This window comes from Halichoerus grypus, chromosome 7, assembly GCF_964656455.1.
Source record: "Halichoerus grypus chromosome 7, mHalGry1.hap1.1, whole genome shotgun sequence".
Lineage (NCBI taxonomy): Eukaryota > Metazoa > Chordata > Mammalia > Carnivora > Phocidae > Halichoerus > Halichoerus grypus.
In genome coordinates, this window is record NC_135718.1 from 107,829,201 (window position 1) to 107,849,656 (window position 20,456).

General features: G+C 49.8%; 1 long non-coding RNA gene and 1 pseudogene across 2 annotated transcripts in view; one reads left to right on the forward strand and one right to left on the reverse strand.

Annotated features, from left to right (window-relative positions):
* The window catches only part of LOC118553777 (large ribosomal subunit protein eL29-like), a 105,527-nt pseudogene that overhangs the window by 22,348 nt on the left and 62,723 nt on the right, over positions 1-20,456 (reverse strand). The window lies entirely within an intron of this gene.
* Positions 18,236-19,882, forward strand: LOC144382592 (uncharacterized). Its single transcript, XR_013449851.1, has 2 exons — positions 18,236-18,376; positions 18,916-19,882. It is a non-coding gene; the product is annotated as an uncharacterized LOC144382592 (long non-coding RNA).

Here is a 20,456-nt window from a genome sequence, read left to right on the forward strand (position 1 = left end):
TCGCGGCCATGTAGCGATGACACCCAAGTGGTCCTAAGGAAAAGGCCACAAGGTGAGGCACTGAAGCCAGCCCCCAAGAGCCCTGTGGGGTGTCATCCTGCAGCCCCCGCCAGCATCTTGACTGAAACCTTCTGAGAAGCCCCTGAGCTGGACCCACCCAGCTAAGTTCCTTCCAAACTCCTGACCCGCAGAAACTGTGAAATGATAAATGCTTGTCGTTTTAAGTTGCTAGGTTTTGAGGTCATTTGTTATGCAGCAATAGATAAGACATGTTCATTTTTTTTTTTTTAAAGACTTCAAAAATTGAGCCACAAAGTATGTGGTTATATGCAGAAATGTACAGTTTGATGAGTTTTTATATATGTATACATCAGTGACCTTATTCTAGAACATTTCCAAAACCTCTTCCCCACCCATACCTGCCCTGCTCCCCAGTTACCACTATTCTAGTCTCTACCCCGATGTCTTATTTTGCCTGTTTTTGAACTTCATACAGATGGAGCCCTGTATGTATTTTTTGGTCTCATTTCTTTTGCTCAAAATTACATCTGTGCAATTCATGCATATTGTGTGCATAGCAATTGTTTATTATTTTGTAATTGCTGTGCAGTTTCCATTTTGTGAATACACCGTCATTTATCTATTCTCTCATTGGTGGCCTAGATGATTCTTTAAACAGGCGAAGTAAAAGCAGTTTTCCCTGTTGCCCTCTGTGCATTTGCCCGGTCTTTAAACATCTTCCCTGATCCATGGTGTCCTGCAATTCACTTTATATCCCCCTTTCTCCCTCAACAAAAAATATTTATTAGACTGAAGAAAACATCAAGCCTGGGACGTAAGCCCTGACCTCTCACCAAAGCTTGAATCTACCTGTCTGTCCAGGCCCCGGCCATTGTGTCAAAGGTCAGTACAGACAAAATCAGATTCCCCACCTCTGCACCCAGATCCCTTCTCTGCCTCACTTCCCGACAGGGGTCTGTGTCCTTGCTCAGTGTCCTGGCAGTTGAGCCCCTGGCCTCTTGTCCCAAAGCCCCTTTAGTTATTTTACGATTTCTGAAATTATGGGTGAAGTACCTATTATAGGCTGGCAATGGGATGCTCCTTCCTCTTTACCCTGCTCTCTAGCACTTCCTCCATGACATATCTTTGATGGCTCTCAGGACATTACTGGAAGAGCTGAGAATAAGAGTGAGGGTTGCTCAAGGGCAGAGACCACACAGCATCTGTCTGTTACCCACCAGCCCTGCCCCTTGACGGATGTGTGGGTGTGTGGCTAGCATTCCCAATTTCTAACACGGGTACCATTTATTCAAGGTTTACACTTTCTCTCCCACCCTCCCTCCCATAGCAAATGAGCTACCAGTTCCCAAGCAATCTTTATAACATTCCCAATGTCCATTCCCAGTCCTCCTATTCCCATACATACTCTAATCCAGGCTCTTAGCATTTGGATCCTAAACCACTTAGAGTAGTTTCTGGCCCACTTCCCTTGGCTCCAGGAGTTTCTTCCAACTTACAATTCATTCTGTGCACCCCACTTCCAGATACTTGGTCCTTAACTACTGCTTTCTACTCCAACACTGTCCCTTGGTCAAAACCTCCAGTGCCCATTCCTCATGGGATAACATCCAAAACTCCCCAACACGCTGTTCAAGACCTTGCACTTCTGATCTGATCTTAGACATCTGAAGTTTTCTGCCCCTCTTCCTATTGGTAAGCCTACACTGTAGGGTCCCACATGTGCCCTGCACATCCCCACACCCTTGTCTTTGCTCACCTCAACCTCCCACCTCCACAAAGCCCCCATCATCCCTGCTGGACTGCCCTCAGCCCCCACACAGATCCTCAAGCACTCATGACCAAGCTGCTCAGCCATTCAGAGATATTTTCCACGTCCTTACTAGCTCCAGCCTGCATATGTCTTTCCTCCCCATGCAGCTGGTCAGTGTCTAGAGCCAGCACTTCCGTTGTCTTCCTCATCCTCAGCATGGACGGCAAAGCCCTGCACTTGGCAGGTTCTTAGGAAATGTTTGTTGTGTGGTGCCTGGGTGGCTCAGTCGTTAAGCGTCTGCCTTTGGCTCAGGTCATGATCCCAGGGTCCTGGGATCCAGCCCTGCATCAGGCTCCCTGCTCAGCAGGAAGCCTGCTTCTCCCTCTCCCACTCCCCGTGCTTGTGTTCCTGCTCTCGCTCTCTCTCTCTGTCAAATAAATAAACAAAATCTTAAAAAAGGAAATGTTTGTTGCCTGAACTTTCACTGCGTAGGCTGAGCTGGCTCTCTTGGCCCCCCTCCAGGACTTGTGGCCTTGGCACTGTGCCCCAAGAGTCCCACAGTGCCGTCAGGGGTCTCCTCCCACACGGATCCCTCCAAGACTGAGCGGACTCAGGGGAGGTGCGGAGAAAACTCTTTGGACTATCCAGATTTCCATCCCAGATCATGTCTGGCCATCTCCTTAGGTGACTGTGCCCTGTGTTCAGATTGGCTCATGGGATGAGTGAGGAAGCTTCCCTCTCGAGACTTGATTTTGTGGCCAAATTCCCCTCAATGTGTTTTCAAACCTGAGCAGATCTAACACAAGGTCATCAGGGAAGCCAAGCTGCCAGGATCAGCTGAATCTTTGTGCAAATGATCTGTAGTGCTGAACAAGCCCCGAGGACTGGTGGCAGTGGTCTCTGCAGTCCCTGTCCCCCGACTCTTCCCAAGCTCCCCTGTGCCCCGGTTCCACATCATCCAATGCAGAGGCGGCAGAAAGACAACAAGGTGTGCTGAGGGGACACGTTTGCCTGTCACGTCCGCCCTTGGGAATGGACCTTCAGGGAGCCGAAGCCCATCATTGCTGCTGACTGCGCGCGTGCGTCAGCTTTGCCGGTAAGCTCGTGCTCTCGCCATAGGTCTCAATGTCACCTCATCTGGAGTGTAATTACACTTGGTCTCTTCTCCCCAAGATGCTATTCCTGTCCTGTGTACAGAGCCTCTTGGGGGGCATCTCCCCAGCCCGGGCCCCCGCTTCTTTGGGCTACAGGTCCCAGCTGATCAGACCAAGGTGGATATCCAACTCCACCTGCCCAGATTTCTTTCCCCAGGAATTGGGAATTTGGTGAGACTCCACTGGCCGCCAGAACTGAGGACTTCTAACTGGGGGCTGGAGAGGGATCTGCCCGCCATTGGCCCACGAAGCAGAAAAAACGAGTAGAAGAAGACAACCGGTCTGCGGAGAGAGAAGAAAGAAGCAGAGAAGCCGAGAACCGTGGAGAGCCATGCAGCTCCGGAGAGGGGCTGCCGGGCCTGGGGCTGCGCTGCGGGCTCCTGTCTCAGCCCTGGGACTGTGGTCCTGTCGCTGTCCCCCCATTACCACTGAAGTCAGCATCTCAGAGATCCTCTGAGTCAATCTCCTCAGTTGCCTGTGGGGACTCTCAGCCCCAGAGCCGTGCAGCCAGGAGCGCCCAGCCACACACTCGGCCGGCGGCCTGGAGCCCAGCCAGGACTAGACCCCCTTTCCCCGACGTCAGGCCTGATGCTCTTTGCTCCCTTTGCTCTGTGGCTCTCCGGGGCCCCCTGCACTCCCAAGAGGAGCAGGATGAGGAAGGAGGAGCACATGAAAATGCCTACTTAATAGGGGTGTGGTGAGGGCGAAATGAGAGCATATGCAGAGGAGTTCATTTTTTAAATGAAAACTGCATGACAGTGATGATGGTGAAGTCAGAATTGCTTCTCCTCAGTTAAAAGGCCTTCAACTCCCAGGCCCAGTCTCCTGCCACCTGGACTGACTCCAATCGCAGCCAGACCTGCAATGAGATGAATGTTGATCTACTTTCATTTAACAAGTAAACAAATGACCTATAGCTGTTTTGAGAGGAGGCAGGATGTGTATATTGGGAAATCAAACAATAGGAAAATGGTATGGGAATGGTATGGGACCAGGACGGGCTCATCCAGAGGACAGAACAGGCGGGTCCATTATAACACAGCCTCTCAGCCCTGTAACCTCAGTGTCTGGTTCCCACAGTGAGGCCCATTGGCTCACCCAGCCCACCCACAGACTGCAGGTGCCACAGCCCCAGGCCCTGGCGCTAGCGGTCACCACAGAGACATGTGGCTGAGTCATTTGGTGGCGATTAGGTGGGCAGGGCTGGGCCCAGGAGGAGGCCCCGCTGTGTCATCCATTCCCGTCCCCACCATGGGGGCTGGGACAATGCTGACTCTCAGCCTCCCTTCTCCTGCGTCGCCCTCCTGGGCCGCAGGTCACAAACCAGCCCCGAAGGTGGACAAAGATGGCCTCAGGCCTCCACCAACATGGAGGGGAGCCCAGACCAATTTCTCTCAGACTCAACAGGTCCGATTATACCCACTTCCATGCCAACTGACTACCCACCTGCCTTCCTAAGCAGGCTACCCTGGCTGGCTCCAGGGGCACCTGCAGGCTTCCTGCACGCCCCGCAGTATTTCAAAGGCGATTTGTCCTCCTCTATGTGTGATCAAGGCGACTCTGTGGTACTTCTCTCTATATTAAAACAAACATGACAAAGCAAGTTCCATCTTCAGAATTGAGATGAAAGAATGACTGGAAACCTGACCCTGATTCCAACAGTAGAAAACCCAGAAGGTGGAGAAGCGTGCCCTCAAGGGGGAGGGAGCTACATCTAGTAGTAGTTCTGTCTGTGGGACACTTTAACGTGGATATCAGCTTTTAAAAGTGGTGACCAAGAAGGGTTTGGTTTGGTTTGGTTTTTTATGGGTGATGAGTTTGTGGGGAGATGAGCGCCTCCACTGTGAGTCTCTTTAACATGATATTTCTTTTTTTTTAAAGATTTTATTTATTTATTAGAGAGAGAGTGAGTGAGAGAGCACAAGCAGGGGGGAGCAGCAGAGGAAGAGGGAGAAGCAGACTCCCTGCTGAGCAGGGAGCCCGATGCAAGACCCGATCCCAGGACCCTGGGATCATGACCTGAGCTGAAGGCAGACACTGAACTGACTGAGCCACCCAGGCGCCCCATAACATGATATTTCTGAGGGGAAATCTGGTGATAAATATCAGATGCCTCAAAAACAGGAAACAATTACAGATGAGTGCCAAGCCTTAGATACAAGAGCACTCGTCATGGAGTCATTTATAAGATATACTTAAAAATCAGAAACAATGGAAATGGACACCAACTGGTTAAATAAATTATGGCACACCCATAAAGTGGAATGCTCTACTGACATTAAGAATAATATGTTGTTGAAATATATATTGAATGACATCAAGAAATGTTAATGATATAATGGTAAATGAAAAACAGCAAATTATGAAACATTATTAGTATAATCCCGTTTTTGGTAAAAGTGTGTGTGGGCGTGTTTGTGGATGTGCACGCGTGCACGGGGGCGTGCATGAACTAGAAAGATTTAGAAGGATATACATAAGAAAAACAGTAGTGGTTTTCTCTGCACAGGAGTATGACAACTTTTTCTGTCATTCTTTGTGCTTACCTATAATTTCTAGTGTTTCTACAATGAGCTTGTATTATCTGTATAATAAAAAATGAAGGACTCTTTAGAATGGAGGCAAAGTCAAAACCGAGACCTAAAATCTGTTCTAATGGAAAGTGCCTTAGACCCTTCTATTTCCTAGGAGTGACCAGGGAAGTCATGCCTCAGGGCCTTTGCACTTAAAATGTTCACTCCCACTTCCTCAGCTATCCACATGCCCAGCTTCCTCACCTCAAAATTACCTTCTCAGTGGGCGCCTGGGTGGCTCAGTTGGTTAAGCGACTGCCTTCGGCTCAGGTCATGATCCTGGAGTCCCTGGATCGAGTCCCGCATCGGGCTCCCTGCTCAGCAGGGAGTCTGCTTCGCCCTCTGACCCTATCCCCTCTCATGTGTTCTCTCTCTCTCATTCTCTCTCTCTCAAATAAATAAAAATCTTTAAAAAAAAAAAAATTACCTTCTCAGTGACACTTTCCCTATTATTCCATGCAAATAATAATATCCCCAGCCTCAACATTCCTTATGGTCCATACTCTGCTTTATTTTTCTCTCCAGCACACTTATCACCTTATAACTTCCATGGTCCATATTCTACTTGTTTGTTGTCTGTCTTCTTCTACTAGAATGTGAGCTCCTTGAGAACAGAGATTTTGTTTCTGTCTCTGCTATATCCCAGGGCCTCGGGTAGTGCCAGGCATAAGGACAGGATCAACAAACACTTGCTGAAAGGTCACGTGAGTGTAAAGATGTTTACTATACCGGGTGCTTCAGGCTCTGTGCTAAGAGCGTCACCTGCGTGGTCTCACTTTATTCTTCCAACAACCCTGTGACAACTTTTTCTGTCATTCTTTGTGCTTACCTATAATTTCTAGTGTTTCTACAATGACCCTGTGAAGTCATTCTGTCTATCGTTCGGTGAAGTCATTTGAACGGCCATTCTCCCTATCTTATGCTGGATGAAACAGGCTCGGAGAGAGGAGTTAATGAAAGTAATCCGTCTAAGGTCATGGAATAAGTGATAGAGTTGGAATTTGAACCCGAGCATTCTGATTTCAGAACTGATTTCCTGGGGCACCTGGGTGGCTCAGTCGGTTAAGCATCTGCTTTCAGCTCAGGTCATGATCCCAGGGTCCTGGGATCGAGCCCCTCGTCAGGCTCCCTGCTCAGTGGGAGAGCCTGCTTCTCCCTCTCCTCTCCACTTGTTCTCTCTCTCTCTCTCAAATAAATAAAATCTTAAAAAAAAAAAAAAAAAAAGAAGAACCTATGTCCTCTACACTCTTGCTTCTCACGATGTGGTCCCCCCGACCAGCAGCATCAGCATCATCTGGGAGCTTGTTAGACTTGTGGAGTCTCAGGCTATATCCCAGACCTACCGAATTAGGGTCTGCATTTGAGCAGGACTTCCCAGGTGACTCCACGCCCACTGAAGGTGGAGAAGCAGTGCTCTGTGCTGCGCTATCAGGTGTATGGAAAATACGGGGCCTCCATCTGACCAAGGGGCCGACTACAGTCTGGGTTAGTCTAGCTTTGGGTTTTGTACCCCTGGGGGTTGTTCTCCTGCCCGTTACTCCCCGACCCAGGAGCGGCTCAGTATCTGCTCTTGCAATCCTGGAGAGGTGCTGGAAAGGGTTTGGTGCAGAGAGCAAAGCATCTGGCTTCTCTCTTCAGCTACCCCTTGTGCCTCCGGGGGAGAGCTAGGGTTTCATGTGGATTAGTGAACGCTCAGTGCCGGCCTCTGCCCAGGAGCCAGTCCCATTGTGGACGGGGTTGCTCCTCTTTCTTGGAGGAAACCTCTCAGTTCACTTAGGGAAAAGGAAACCTGTGCTTTTCAAACACATGTGACAGAGCCCACTGACATCAGAGATGCAGCTGAGCCAAGACTAGAAGCTCTCCAGACTTGACTCTTAGGATAGGGAGGTTGTTGAAACAAAAACAAAACCCACTTTCAATTAAATCATTAATGCCTGGGAGCCCACCCTGACGCTCATTTTTATCACTAGGAGCCACCTTCAGCTTGACATTCACTGAACAGTAGGCCTGAAATAAAAGCAGAAATCCTCACTCCTAGCCTTGCCCAAGCATATTAAAAACAGGAGTATTATATATGAACCCGGCTGCAAAAGCCGACTATTGAAAGCGCACCAGCAGAGGGCGCGAGAGTCCCACCAGTCCCTGCCCACTGACCTCTCCAGAAGAAAAGCTGCAAGGTCGCTGAAAAGGAAATCAGACAATATGGGCTGGTGGGGGATGGTATCTAGACTCTGGGTCTCACCCTGGATTCATCTTTGTAATTTTGTGGGATCCCAAGACGACTGATAACCTCGGATTTGTGCCTACAGGAAAGCCAGTGGTAACCCACACAAGGAATCCGTTCCAAAAGGCCTCCCCATAATCCAGCGTTTGGAACTCACCAGAAGTGACCTACATTCGTTCCTTTATTTACTTACCCAGCACTTGTTGAGCACCTGCAATGAGCCAGGCGGTGAGCTAGACCATGCATTTCCCGTAAAGTGATGCTTTAACAATAGTTAGATTCGAGGCTAGCCCTCAAAAGCCTTCTAAGTCTTTAGTATGGAAAATAAATTAGTGACACTATTTTCTGTTCTGGGGTAGAGGAAATGAATGGCGGAAGGACAATGTGGAAGAGAAGAGAATGTGGAAAGAGAAGAAGGAGAGATGAGCAGGAATAAGAGGACCCCAGGGAAGAGGAAGCAAAGTTGGGTTTCAACACCTCCCCGGTGTACATAAAATATTAAACCTTAAAAAGTTTGTCTCTGGCATCCTCCCATTTCCCTTTCTAGACCCTGACTTGGGTCTAGACCCTCTTCTCCCCAGAGCCCCTGGACTGCATGGGGCACGCCCAGAACTCCTTCCTGCAGCACATCCCAGCCTGGGCTGCCCGTCGTGGCTGCCGTGCTCCCGAGTTTTCTATTCTTCACTCCCGTGCACTCTCGCTGGCCTGCAGCTGCCCTTCTCAGCTCAGTGTTGGTAGGACAGCAATTAAACTAACGCACCCCATGTGACATCTTCTAAAGAGTCCCCACATCTGTCTTTCATTGCTAACTTCCCAGACAGTAGGCTGGAGGGCCACGACAATTTCAGGCTGTTCATTCAGGGATGGTATTTTGGGAGCCGACCCTGCCACGGGGTTCCCATACAATGTCTCAGAGGAGCTGGCCGGAGGGGCCTCTCTGGGGGTGAGGGGCTGGTACAGAAAGGTCATTGGCAAGTCAAGGATTTGCAAGTCAGGGATAAATATCTCTGAGCAGTTCTGAGTGTGTGTGACAGTGACTTTATGTATGTGATTCTGTGTGCTTGGATGAAGCCAGAGGGGGAAGGATGGACCGCAGGGCTCGATGCAGGAGAACCGCTGAGGCTGGGGAAAGGGCCTCGGGGGCCTTGCCATGGCAGCTGCAGGCCTGCTGTCCCAGGGCCACCAGCTGGGAAAGCCTCCTTGCCCGGGGTCTGCAGCATCCGCCGCCCTCAGTACAGAACAGAACAGAGGCCTGGGCTGCCCACTGCCCATGCGCGGCTCCCTGCCCTCTGCCCATGCGCGGCTCCCTGCCCACTGCCCATGCGCGGCTCCCTGCCCTCTGCCCATGCGCGGCTCCCTGCCCACTGCCCATGCGCAGCTCCCTGCGGGTGGGGAGAGCAGCTCCGCAGGTCCTGTCTCCCGTGTGTGGAGAGCGCATTTGGAGGGCTGAGGCTGCCGAGGGAGGTAAGCGAGACTCAAGCGGGGCCAGGAGGATGGTTGTGACAAGGCACGGGCCGCAAAGCAGGCTGGACCGACTTGTCCTTTATGGTGGCGTGCACGTTGCTTCCCCACCTTAGCTGCCTCCGGGGCCTGCCAGAGGGTCCCCATTGAGAAACGCACCACACCTGCTTGTTATTTCTCAGCAAGGGCCCCTGGCTGTGCAGGAGGTGGGGTGAGGAGGGAGGAGACCAGTTTGCCCACCAGGCCTTGGTAGGATAACAGAACAGTCTGGGCACGTGTCCACGCAGAATTTAAAGCTGGGATCGCCTGCTTCGTTCACTGTACCTTTGCGAATGTTGCTCCCATCCCGGGGAACGTAGCCCAGTTCAACCCTTCCAAGTCCCAGCCATCAACGGTGACAGAAGTCAAACTAGCGGTTTCCTTTAGGCCAGAGAATGACAGGGAAGAGGTGCAGGGGAAGGTTCTAGAGTGTTGGTAGTATCCTATTTATTGATCTGGGTGTGTGCTGTGGATAAAAAAAGTATTCCTCAAACTGCAAATGTAAGATTGGGCAGCTGCTTTGGAAAATAGTTTGTCAATTCCTCAAAATTTACCATGGGGTTATTACAATATGGCCCAGTAATTCCACTCCTAGGTACATACCCCAAAGAACTGAAAACATGCCCAGACAAGTGTGCACATGAACGTTCGTAGCAGCATTATTCATAATGGCTAAAAGAGGAAAACAACCCAAATGTCCATCAGCAGGTGATGAATGGATAAACAGGGTGTGGTCTCTCTGTGCAATGGAATATTAGTCACCCACCAAAAGGGACGAAGTGCTGACACAGGACCACGTGGATGAACCTGGAAAATGTGTGAAAGAATCCAGCCACAAAAGGCCACACATTGTATGATTTCATTTCTATGAAAATTCCAGAATAGGCAAATCATACAGAGATAGAAAATAGATCAGTGATTGCGAGGGGCCGAGGGATGGGAAAATGGATATGGGATTTCTTTTGGGAGGTGATGGAAATGTTCGGGAATTAGACGGTGGCAGTGGTTGTCCAGCTCTTTGAATATAAACGATCAAATTGTGCACTTTAAAAGGATGAATTTTACCATATGCATGTTATACCTTAACACTAATTTTTAAAATTTACCTTGAAAGTGAAGGTGCCACTACTCTGTTGCTCTGGCTCCTGATTAAAAAAAGAAAAAAAAAAAATCCTAGCCACTGTCCCAGCCAAAATGATACCTCCTCTAGGAAGGCACCTCTCTGAGCTCATTCAGCATTTAGTGCCAACACCCCGCTTACTACTTAATGCTTTTGGAGCCTGACCACTCAGAGTGTGGCCCTTGGACCAGCATCACTACATCATTCAGGAGCTAGTTAGACCTGCTGCATCTTGGCCCCCCAGGCGTACTGACTCAGACTCTGCATTTTAATGAGGTACCCAGGTAATTTGTATGCATATTAAAGCTTGAAAAGCACTGCTCTAGAGAGCACTCCCCCTGCCCCCCACACACACACCTACGGCCAACAAGAGATTTTAAGCTCCTCAAGACTGTCTCTATCTCTACTGAGTCTGTGATCATAAACATTTGTTGACTCAGAGGTCACACATGTTCATCCTCAAAGAATGCTAAGTGGCCTCAGGACTACAGCCAGTACTTGCTCTGACTTTAAGACCAGGATTGACTAAAATTTGAGGTTCCTTTGGTGGGATGAGAGCATAGGTAAACTCTCGACATTCACAGTGAGATATCCAAATACCATTTCCCACTAAAAGCAATCAGGGCTCCTCAGTCAAATGGCTGATTCTAGATCTGGACAGAAAGTGTACAAGATGGCAGAGACTTGTACAAAATGTAAGAGACTTCTTGGATCACGTCTAAAGAATTCAGGAGCCAAATAGAAGAGACTCCCACTGGCCAAAATGCGGCCACGTGAGCATCAGTAACAATACTAACTACAGTGAATCGAAACACATCAAATGTATTAAAAGCCATGAATTAAGAGTAATACTCAAAACGGAGCAAAACAAAACTTTGTTCACTGTTGCAGGATGCTAGGAAAGCAACTCATTATTTTGAAAATGGTAAATAAAGGAGGAAAATCAAGCAATTATTCTGGGTGTCAAATAATAGATAATGATACCTGTCATTTCTCCTTCACTTAAAGGCCAGAGTACTTCTATGAAGGAGAAATGATGGAATCAGATATCATTATTTTGAAATGTTTAATGAACCAAAAGATTCAAGCATTGGTCCTCTGTAGCATCTAATATCACAGGAAGAGACAATCAGGTGACAGGTGCCTCCTGTTGGAAGAAGAGAGCACCACTGAAACCAAACCTGAACCTGATTAAGCTCTAAATCCTGTAGCAATTTACAGGAAAAATAGGAACACAGAGCTTGTTAAACTACACCATAAGGAGATCATCAGCAAAGTCTAGATTGTGGACAAATCTACAGGATAAACAACCCGTGTCTTCAACAAACAAACTTGAAGGGAAAAAAAAAAGACAAAAGTGACCTATAGATTAAAACAGACTTAAAAGTTCTACCAACCAATTTCAACATGTGAACCTCATTTAGACTTTGATACAAACTATTTTTTTAATTTTTACTATTGAAATAGTTAATATACAATGTTATATTAGTTTCAGGTGTACAACATAGTGACTCAAGAATTCTCTTACTCAGTGTTCACCATGATAGTGTAGTCACCATTTGTCACCATACATCATTATAACAATATTATTAACTACATTTCCCATGTGGTATCTTTTCATCTCTGTGACTTACTTATTTTATAACTGGAAGTTTGTGCCTTTTAATCCCCTTCCTTTATTTTGCCCACCCCGTCCCCTCTGGCAACTACCACTTTGTTCTCTGTATTTCAAGACTCTGTTTCTGTTTTGTTTGTTTGTTTTGAATTTTAGATCCCATGAATAAGTGAAATCATATGGTATTTGTCTTTCCTGTGTGACTTACTCCACTTAGCATACTACCCTCTAGGTCCATCCAGGGTGTCACAGATGGCAAGGGGCCATTCTTTTTTTATGGCTGAATAATACTCAAACTATTTTTTTAAATCCACTTAATGACAATTTTGAGACATCAGGAAATTTGAACAGTAGGATTCGTTAATTGTTTTGATGTATAATAGAATTGTGGTGTTAATACAAAAAGAATTCTTTTTGAGGGGCACCTGGGTGGCTCAGTTGTTAAGCGTCTGCCTTTGGCTCAGGTCATGATCTCAGAGTCCTGGGATCGAGCCCCACATCGGGCTCCCTGCTCCGTGGGAAGCCTGCTTCTCCCTCTCCCACTCCCCCTGCTTGTGTTCCCTCTCTCGCTGTGTCTCTCTCTGTCAAATAAAATAAAATCTTAAAAAAAAAAAAGAATTCTTTTTGAGTGATTTACTAAAACTTTTACAGAAGAAATGGTATGACATCTGGGATTTGCTTCAAAGTAACAGAAGCTGGGCTAAATTGCTGGGTGTGGGGTGTGGGTCAAGTTTGGCCATTGTTGTTGTGGGCAGTAGCAGGTGTGCTAGCTCACGATGCTATTCTGTGTACTTTTGTGTATGTTCCAAAGTCTCTAAAATTAAAAAAGCTAAAACAAACGAGATATATAACCAAGTGTTGATCTAGAAAAAATATAGTATAAGCAAAGCAAAATAGACTTTAGTCCAAGAATCCAAAACTGTAAGAACAATAAGATTACCTTCCTTGTCTCATTCTCAACTGACTTTCCCATAATCAGATTTTTTTTATAATTAATAATTTACCTTCAGAGGTGTTCTACAAACTCTCAATTCACAGTCCAGAGAATGCAGCAGAAACCGAAAAGTTATCCAAACTCAAGGAGAAAGAATTGGATACAGAAATGATTATGGAAGATATGGGGTCAAGAAGGAGCCTAGCTGAGTTCACACCAGAAGTCCACAGACCGAAGGCCTGAGCCAGGCTGCAGATATGTTCACCGAGATGGGAATGGAAATAGTGTGTCGGTTTAGCATCCTTCTCCCTAACAGAATCAAATTTTAGAGGCTGGGTCTCTCCCATGGCTGCACATTCAAGTCCCCTGGGGAGCTCTGGAAATCGGCTCCCTCTCCCCCTCTCCACTTCCCCTTAAAGGGAGCTCTCTGCAGGAGGCCAGTGCTCTGCAGGTGATGCCCAGGTGCAGCCAGAGTTGAGGCTCTTAGGGTCTGGGCCAGGTAGGCTTGGGATTTTAGCCGGTCTGGGCACATCTAACCACAGCTGGGAAACGGTGGCAGTCACTGCCAGGTGAATGACGAAGGGAGTTGACGGGTGAAAGCCTGGGTGTCAACTTCATTCTGTTTGCTGTGAGTCACTTGAGGTCATTTGGAGCCACTGTCCGACCTGAGTCACTCTCCCCGGGTCTCTGGGGTGTGGCTGAGATCCGAGGAGGCCAGAGCTTGGCTCCTGGGGGCTCAGCCTTGGGTTTGGGTGGCTGCAGGTTTCAGCAGCACACGTCCCCTCCCTAGGGCAGACAGCGGCTGGGCAGAAGCCAGGCAGGACAAAGCTGGGAGGGAAAGGCTGCAGGGGTGCACACAGGTTGGCCTCCCGCAGCGTGCTGGGCAGTGAATCAACCCTGAGTGACACCCAGCAGGCAGTGGGCAGTGCCAAGTGGGGATTCCATCTCCATGGCAACCGGCAGCAACCAGGGTGACCCACAGGCCAAGTCCCTCCCTGCAGGATCTGCGCCCAGAGCTAAATAGTGACTTTCATCAGCACCATGGCAGAGAGTTCAACTGACAGCACAGAGATTTCAAGTAAATGTGTCAGGAGCCACTGATCCCTGGCAATTGAGGTGGGGTGGGGGAGGGCGGTTTTTAAGCAATCAGGACACACTATGGGGAAATATGACTCAACTTTCCAAATGCCCTTCTCAGGTATTACCTGTGATGCGGAGCAAGGCCCCTCACTGCAAGCTCCTTGCCCAGTGCCGGTGGGATGGACAGCTCCTTAGCCAGCTCAGGTGCCGCTTGGCCTCCTTGCTGGTCTAGTAGGAGATTGCCACTTTCAGGCCCATTTGGCCCAAAGGGAAGGCTTCTACCCCACACAGGATTTGTGACTAAGCTGACCTTCTACCATACCCTCCTTCTGCTCCAGGTGTGACTTCACCCTTTGCCTCAGCCCCAGCCGAGTTTACCAGCCCAGCATTGCTCATGGCTTCCTAGCCTGGGGTCCTTCTCTCTTGGCCTCTCAACAACACCCCTTCTCAGGCAGCCCTGTTGGCTGCAACCTGGCCTTCATGGGATCTTCCCCTCTCTGACCGTGGCCGCAGAAGTCCTGGTATCACTTACTTGCCACCACGCAAGAATAAGGCAGGGATTTGTAAGCAACCAACCAAACAAGCAATGAGAAGTTTAAGAACCTCAAAGAATTTCAAGCAAGCCATCTTTGGTGAAGCAGAGTCCATGTGAGGCCAAAGGAAGGCAAAGTGATGTGGGGGTGAGGACCCTCCAGTTTCCTGGAGGAGGCTGGACTTGAGCCAGGTAAGGAGGACAGGCTGGATATTAGTTAGGTGCTGAGAAGTGGTGGGCCTGAGCAGCCAGCACATGGTGATAGGAGAAATGTCGGGAGCAAATGGGCTCTGAGAATCCTTGTGGGCAGGCAAGAGTGATACCCATAATACATAACCATCGACCCTGACCCACCAGACTTTGTAAGTGCTGGCTGTGTCAGCTGTGACCTTCGAGTTGTTGGATTGGGATCTGGGGTCTCCTGGGAAAGGACCAGGGTAATGATGGGCAGGTGGCATTTGTGTTGGGGACAGGGGCTCAGGGCAGTAGCTGCTTACCAACCAGGATGGAAGCAGCTGGGTATTTCAAGACCCCTGAGGACCCTGAGTAGCATGCACTGTCTGAAGCTCTGCCCAGCCTGAGTGTGGGGCAGTGGCCATGAGATGTGAGCCCAGCGCTCAGACATGCTGATGGGATACATTAGCCACATAATTTCTGCGGGAGGACACAGCTGTGAGTCAGGAGCACCCGCTTTCCCTCCTTCTTGGAAAGGATTATGTTCCAGCATAGCACAGAGGGCCCAGAGGGCATCCACTGCTGTTGGGAATGCTGAGATGTCTCTATCCTGGCCCAGCCAACACCCAAACACAGCCCAGGCCCCACCCGAGAGATGCTGTTAGCCTTGCAGCCCCGTCTCTGACTCAGAGTCTTGCAATCCCCTCGGGAGTCAGACTCCGGCCTCTGTTGGTCTTGTGAAGTCAGGAAAACTCCCAGGGACAACAAGACTAGGAGGTTTGATGACTTGTCAAAGCTCATTCAGAGCCAGAAAAATGCAAAGATTGTCCCTGGGACATGATGGTTGCAGTTAGAACCTGTGCCATTGGGTCCAGCTTTTGGGGAGAGAAGCCCTCCCCTTTACAGAGGACATGGACTTTCAGAGGCAGTGGTGGGGATCTGGCAGGGGATCACACAGCAAGACTTGGACAGGCCAAGGATCCTAACTTCAGAGAAGGGGAGGAGAAGAATCTTGACCCTTTTCCCGGGCAGTGGAGTGAGACGGGAGAGGGGAGCCCAGCAGAGCCCGGGGAGTGAGAGCCCTGGGAGGCAGGCGCAGGCACTGACTGGCTGGCACCAGCAGGGAGGGAACCTACTGGAGTGGACGTGGAGACCCTCACAGACACTGTCAGTGGGAGACCGGGGAACCACGCTGAGGACACGGGCAGGTCCCAAGGCAGGCCAGGGCCATGCCACTGCCGAGCCTGCTGCCGCTGGACACGGAACGCTGGCTTCACGGTGGTCTCTTGGCCTCGCTGCCATAGCTATAAATACGTTCTCTTCTGTCGCTGTACCTTCTCCCTCACAGGTCAGAGCCCGCAGGTGGCTGGGCCAAGAGGGAACAGGTGAAGGCTCTGCAGGGTGGGGAGAGAGAGCACGTGGCCCACGAGCACCCTGAAATTGTGTAGAAAATGGTGCACATGTGCACTTGTAATCTTTCTGGAGCAAGGTCAGAGCTTTGATTGGATCCTCAGATGAAAACAAATGCTGCTCTAGAACAATAGTTCTCAGCACTTTCCTGATGCCCCTGAGGCCTGATGGGGTACTCTGAAAGATCAATCCCCATCCCACCCCTTCAAGTCAGGCATTTAATCTCCCTTCTACGTTAACACTCAGACCCAAATGCTCCCTCCCTGCCATTAAGCCAGCATCATACACCTAACTCGGATGTTGAAAAGTCACCTCCTCTGAACACATCCAAACTGGAACGCTTGATTCATGTCGCTCCCCCACCCTTTCTTCCCCCAGCTTCCCGATCACAGTTAATGATGGTCTTCTTTTCTATGAAGACGGAGAACTGTTAAGCTCTGGGTTCAAATCCCAGCTTTTCTGCTGGCTGGCTGTGTGACTTTATGCAAACTGATAAAACTCTCTGCCTCAATGCCCTCTTCTGTAAAATGGGGACAATAATACCTAGTTTGTAGGAGTGTTGTGAGATCTAAACGGCTTTAAAATACATCAAGGGTTTAGCAGAGTGTCTGGTTAACAGTGAATATTAGCAACTGTCCTTCTGCCAGTTGCTCTGGGCAAATACTCAGAATGAGCCTTTCCTCCCTCCCCTTCCACGTCACAGCCCAATCCATGAGTGGCTCCTGTGCATTCCACCATTGGACACGTGTCCCAGATCTGGTCTCCTCTCACTATCTCCATTACTGCTGGCCTTGTCCAAGCCACAGTGGTGCTCCCACTGGCCTCTCAAACAGTCCCCTGCTTCTGTTATCCCCGTCCTCCTGCATGGGTTCCCCAAAGGGCAGTCAGAAGGATGTTTTACAAATGCCCTCCTTTGCAGACTCAGGACATACGTCACACCCCTTATTTCAGCTGACAAGATCCTACCTGCTCTGGCCCTTGTCCATCTCTCACATCTCACCTCCTACCACTTCCGCTTCCTCCCTTGGCCCCCCTCTGCTTAGAATAACGCCAGAGTAGAGGAGGTGCCATCGGGGCTGTTTGCCTAGTGAGGCGAGGGGAAATTCCTCGGAGATGACCTGTGGGCACACTTGAATAAGTACTGGAGAGAGCCGTACACATAGCAGGTGTGGGGAAGGGTGCATGCATGTACGCATACATACATTTCTTTACCATGACCTGGTCTTCTACAGATGGTGCTCAGTGCAGCTCCTACACCCCTGCAGGGAGCAACCTCGGGCCGGGGGGGTGCAGGGGTGAGCTGGAGGGGTTCTGCTCTGGTTGCCACCGTCTTCCTCCCACATCAGCCAGATGCAGGGTGAAGAGCCTGTGGGCTGCGAGGACAAGCCTGGTCGATCCACTGTTCTTTCACCACCCGGCTTGAAGCAGCATCCTCAGGGCAAGGAGGTGAAACGCATGACACCCTCCACTTCTCCGAAGCCTCCCTTCCCCTCTCTGAGCCTTTCTCTGCTCCCACAGCTAAGGGGAGTTACCAGCGGAAAATATCCCTTGGCTTTTTGGAGGCCAAGAGAGAGGGGCACGGAGACCCCTACGGGAGCTGCCCTGGCTGCTGAGAGGGTGCTGTTCTGCCCACAGCTTGCGTTCAGGTGGCGGGGACTGAAGTATAATGGGAAAGGGCAGCTCTGAATAAGTGAGTGCTTCTCAGTTTAGCCCAGGACTCCAAGACACGGATGGGTAAGAGTCCTGCAGACCTTTCGATTCTGCCACCGGCTGTAAAAGTCCACTGGCCCAGAACATGCACACTTGGGGAAATTTAAAGCGCCAATTGAAATAGTAGATGTTACCGTCTTCATCTGCACTGTTCGTATTACTACCATTCCGGTTTCTTCTTTTGCTAAACGTGAATTCGTTCTTGGTACGGAATGATAGCAACCTTATACCGAGCGTTGCTTGGCGCCAGGCATTGTTCTTAATTGTCTGGGTGTTCAGCTCGCTGCGGTGGGAGGGAGCTGGGATCGCGGGGGCGTGCAGTTCCCGCTGCGCCCACTGGGTGGCGCAGGCGCCGCACTTTGTCCACAGCTTGGTGCAGGCGGCGCCAGGCTGACCTCGGGAGTCCGATCAGCGACCTAGGACCCCGATGCCCAGCCCGGACCAGGCAGGCCGCTGACGGTCTCTCCCGGGCTTGGGTTCCGACAAAGGCCTTCCCTTTGGAAGAAACATTTTGGGGATTCACATCTCACAGAGCAGGCTTCAAGGCCAAGGGCTTGGCTACAGACAATGGGAATGGGGGTAAGAATGTGGGGGGTGGAGGGAGGAAGATGGGGAGAGGGACTCTTGCAGAGTGAAGTGAGGAGGCACAGGTGATCAGTAGTCAAGGTCAAGCCTGTGGTCGGCCTTCTTTAATAGTTAATCAGGGGCGCCCAGGGGGCTCAGCCGGTTAAGATCTGCCTTCTGCTCAGGTCATGATCCTGGAGTTCTGGAATGGAGCCCCACAACGGTCTCCCTGCTGAGCTGGGAGCCTGCTTCTCCCTCTCCCTCTTCTGCTCCCCCTTCTCTCTCTCTCTGTCAAACAAAGTCTTTAAAAAAAGTAGTTAGGCTGCTGCATCCTGATCTTGGGGTTCTTGTGCCAATTCAGGGGTGGGAAAAGGAAGTGTGAGGGAGGCTCTCCGGGGTGAGCAGAGCCAAGTGGGTAAATAGGGGTGGGTAGATGGGGGTGGAGACGAGTGGGCCTAGACACCTTGTCAGGCAGGGCCCAGGCCTGCTGGCTGGTCCCCTCTCCCCACCACCTCTCCCACCAAAGGTGTCTTTGCTTGGCATTTTCTCCACAGTTCCCAGAGTCCTGTGGGAAATGGCTCCCTTCTGACTTGACCCTTCCTCCACATCTGGGCAATGAACCATTGGCCCAGTTTGGATTTGGTTTTCTGCTTGAGAGAAAAGAAACCGATGAGGCTGAGGCCCTGGAGCATCCTAGGAACACCAGCCAGCAAGCAAGTGGATCTGGAAGGAATACCTGGGGATTTATGGACACCTCTAGTGTATACCCCTTAGGACACAGAACCACCTTCTGCTTCTTTGGCACATCTACACGACACCTAGGATGCTTCTCTGTACACAGTAGGGACCTGGTAAGTGCCTACTGTCTGACGGTGTAACAGGGATCTGGAGAGCCACATCAGAATAACCTGACCCTGGGCTATTTGCATCAAATACGGATTCCACCTTCTCATTCCCGAAGGTTCTAATTCAGGAAGATGAGGATGGGGCTCAGGAATCTGCATTTTTAACAAGCCCCCAGGATTCTGAGGCACTAGTGGTCACTGAGACCACACTTGGACAAATGGCCTGTGGGATGTCGAGAAGCTTGGAGTCCGAGGTCCCGTCTTCCTTTCTGAGCCTGGCCCCTGGCTTGGTGTGGCTTCAGCCTCTTCCTTGGGTAGCAATTTGTCCCCTGCCCCTTTACCCCTTCAGTTTTCCTGCACCTGATTTTGTTTGTTAGTTTGTGTTGCCTGACCTCTCTGGAATGTTGAGTCTGATTCTTGCAGAAGGTAAGCTCTTCATGAGCATCAACTTGAATGAGCTTTGAGGACACTTCAAACCGTTGTGCAGTGTGGGATGAATTCTGTGATAAATGACATTTTCATTTTATAGCCATTCTTCTAGAACCTGCATTTTGCAACCACTTCATTTTCTTTTCTTAAATGGAGAAGGTTTGATCTGTGCCTAAATCACCGCCACCACCCCCCATCCTCAATCCCCCAATCAGCCCACCCAGATAGCGGGGCTGTCCATCACAATTTCTAATTTTTAGGCTCTTTGTGGAATTAAGGGGGCAGATTTATTTGTTTACTTACTTAATTAATTATGGAACATAAATGAGAAAATGCCCACATTTCTTTGTCTACTGGAAGAACATGAAGAAAGTGTACTTCTTTGGGGTTTATTTTTTCCTCAGTTCAACCCTCCATCATCAAAATAGAAGGTTGTCAGGCAAATAAATTATACCGAGAGTCCTCAGTTCGGTATTTACTATTGCATTTTTCAGAGCCATGTTTTATAATTGCTCTGATAATACCAGGGATGATGTCCGCGAGAGTGAGTCAACAGCACCTTCCCTGCTGGTGGCTGCCCTCTGATAACCCCGCGGATGGACACCCGGCGCCACGGGGAGATCGTCACAGAGCATTAATAAGGCGGGAGGCTGAGTGTTGGCGCCGGGATGCTTTAGAGACCGAAAGCAGGAGCTGGGCCAGCAGACCCGTTGTTTTTGTGCTTCTAGAGAGAAGCGAGAAGTGGAAAATGATCTCTCTACCTTCCCAGCAAATATAGGGCCTTGTTCAGAATTTCCTCTGACTTGGTCCGGGAGACACAC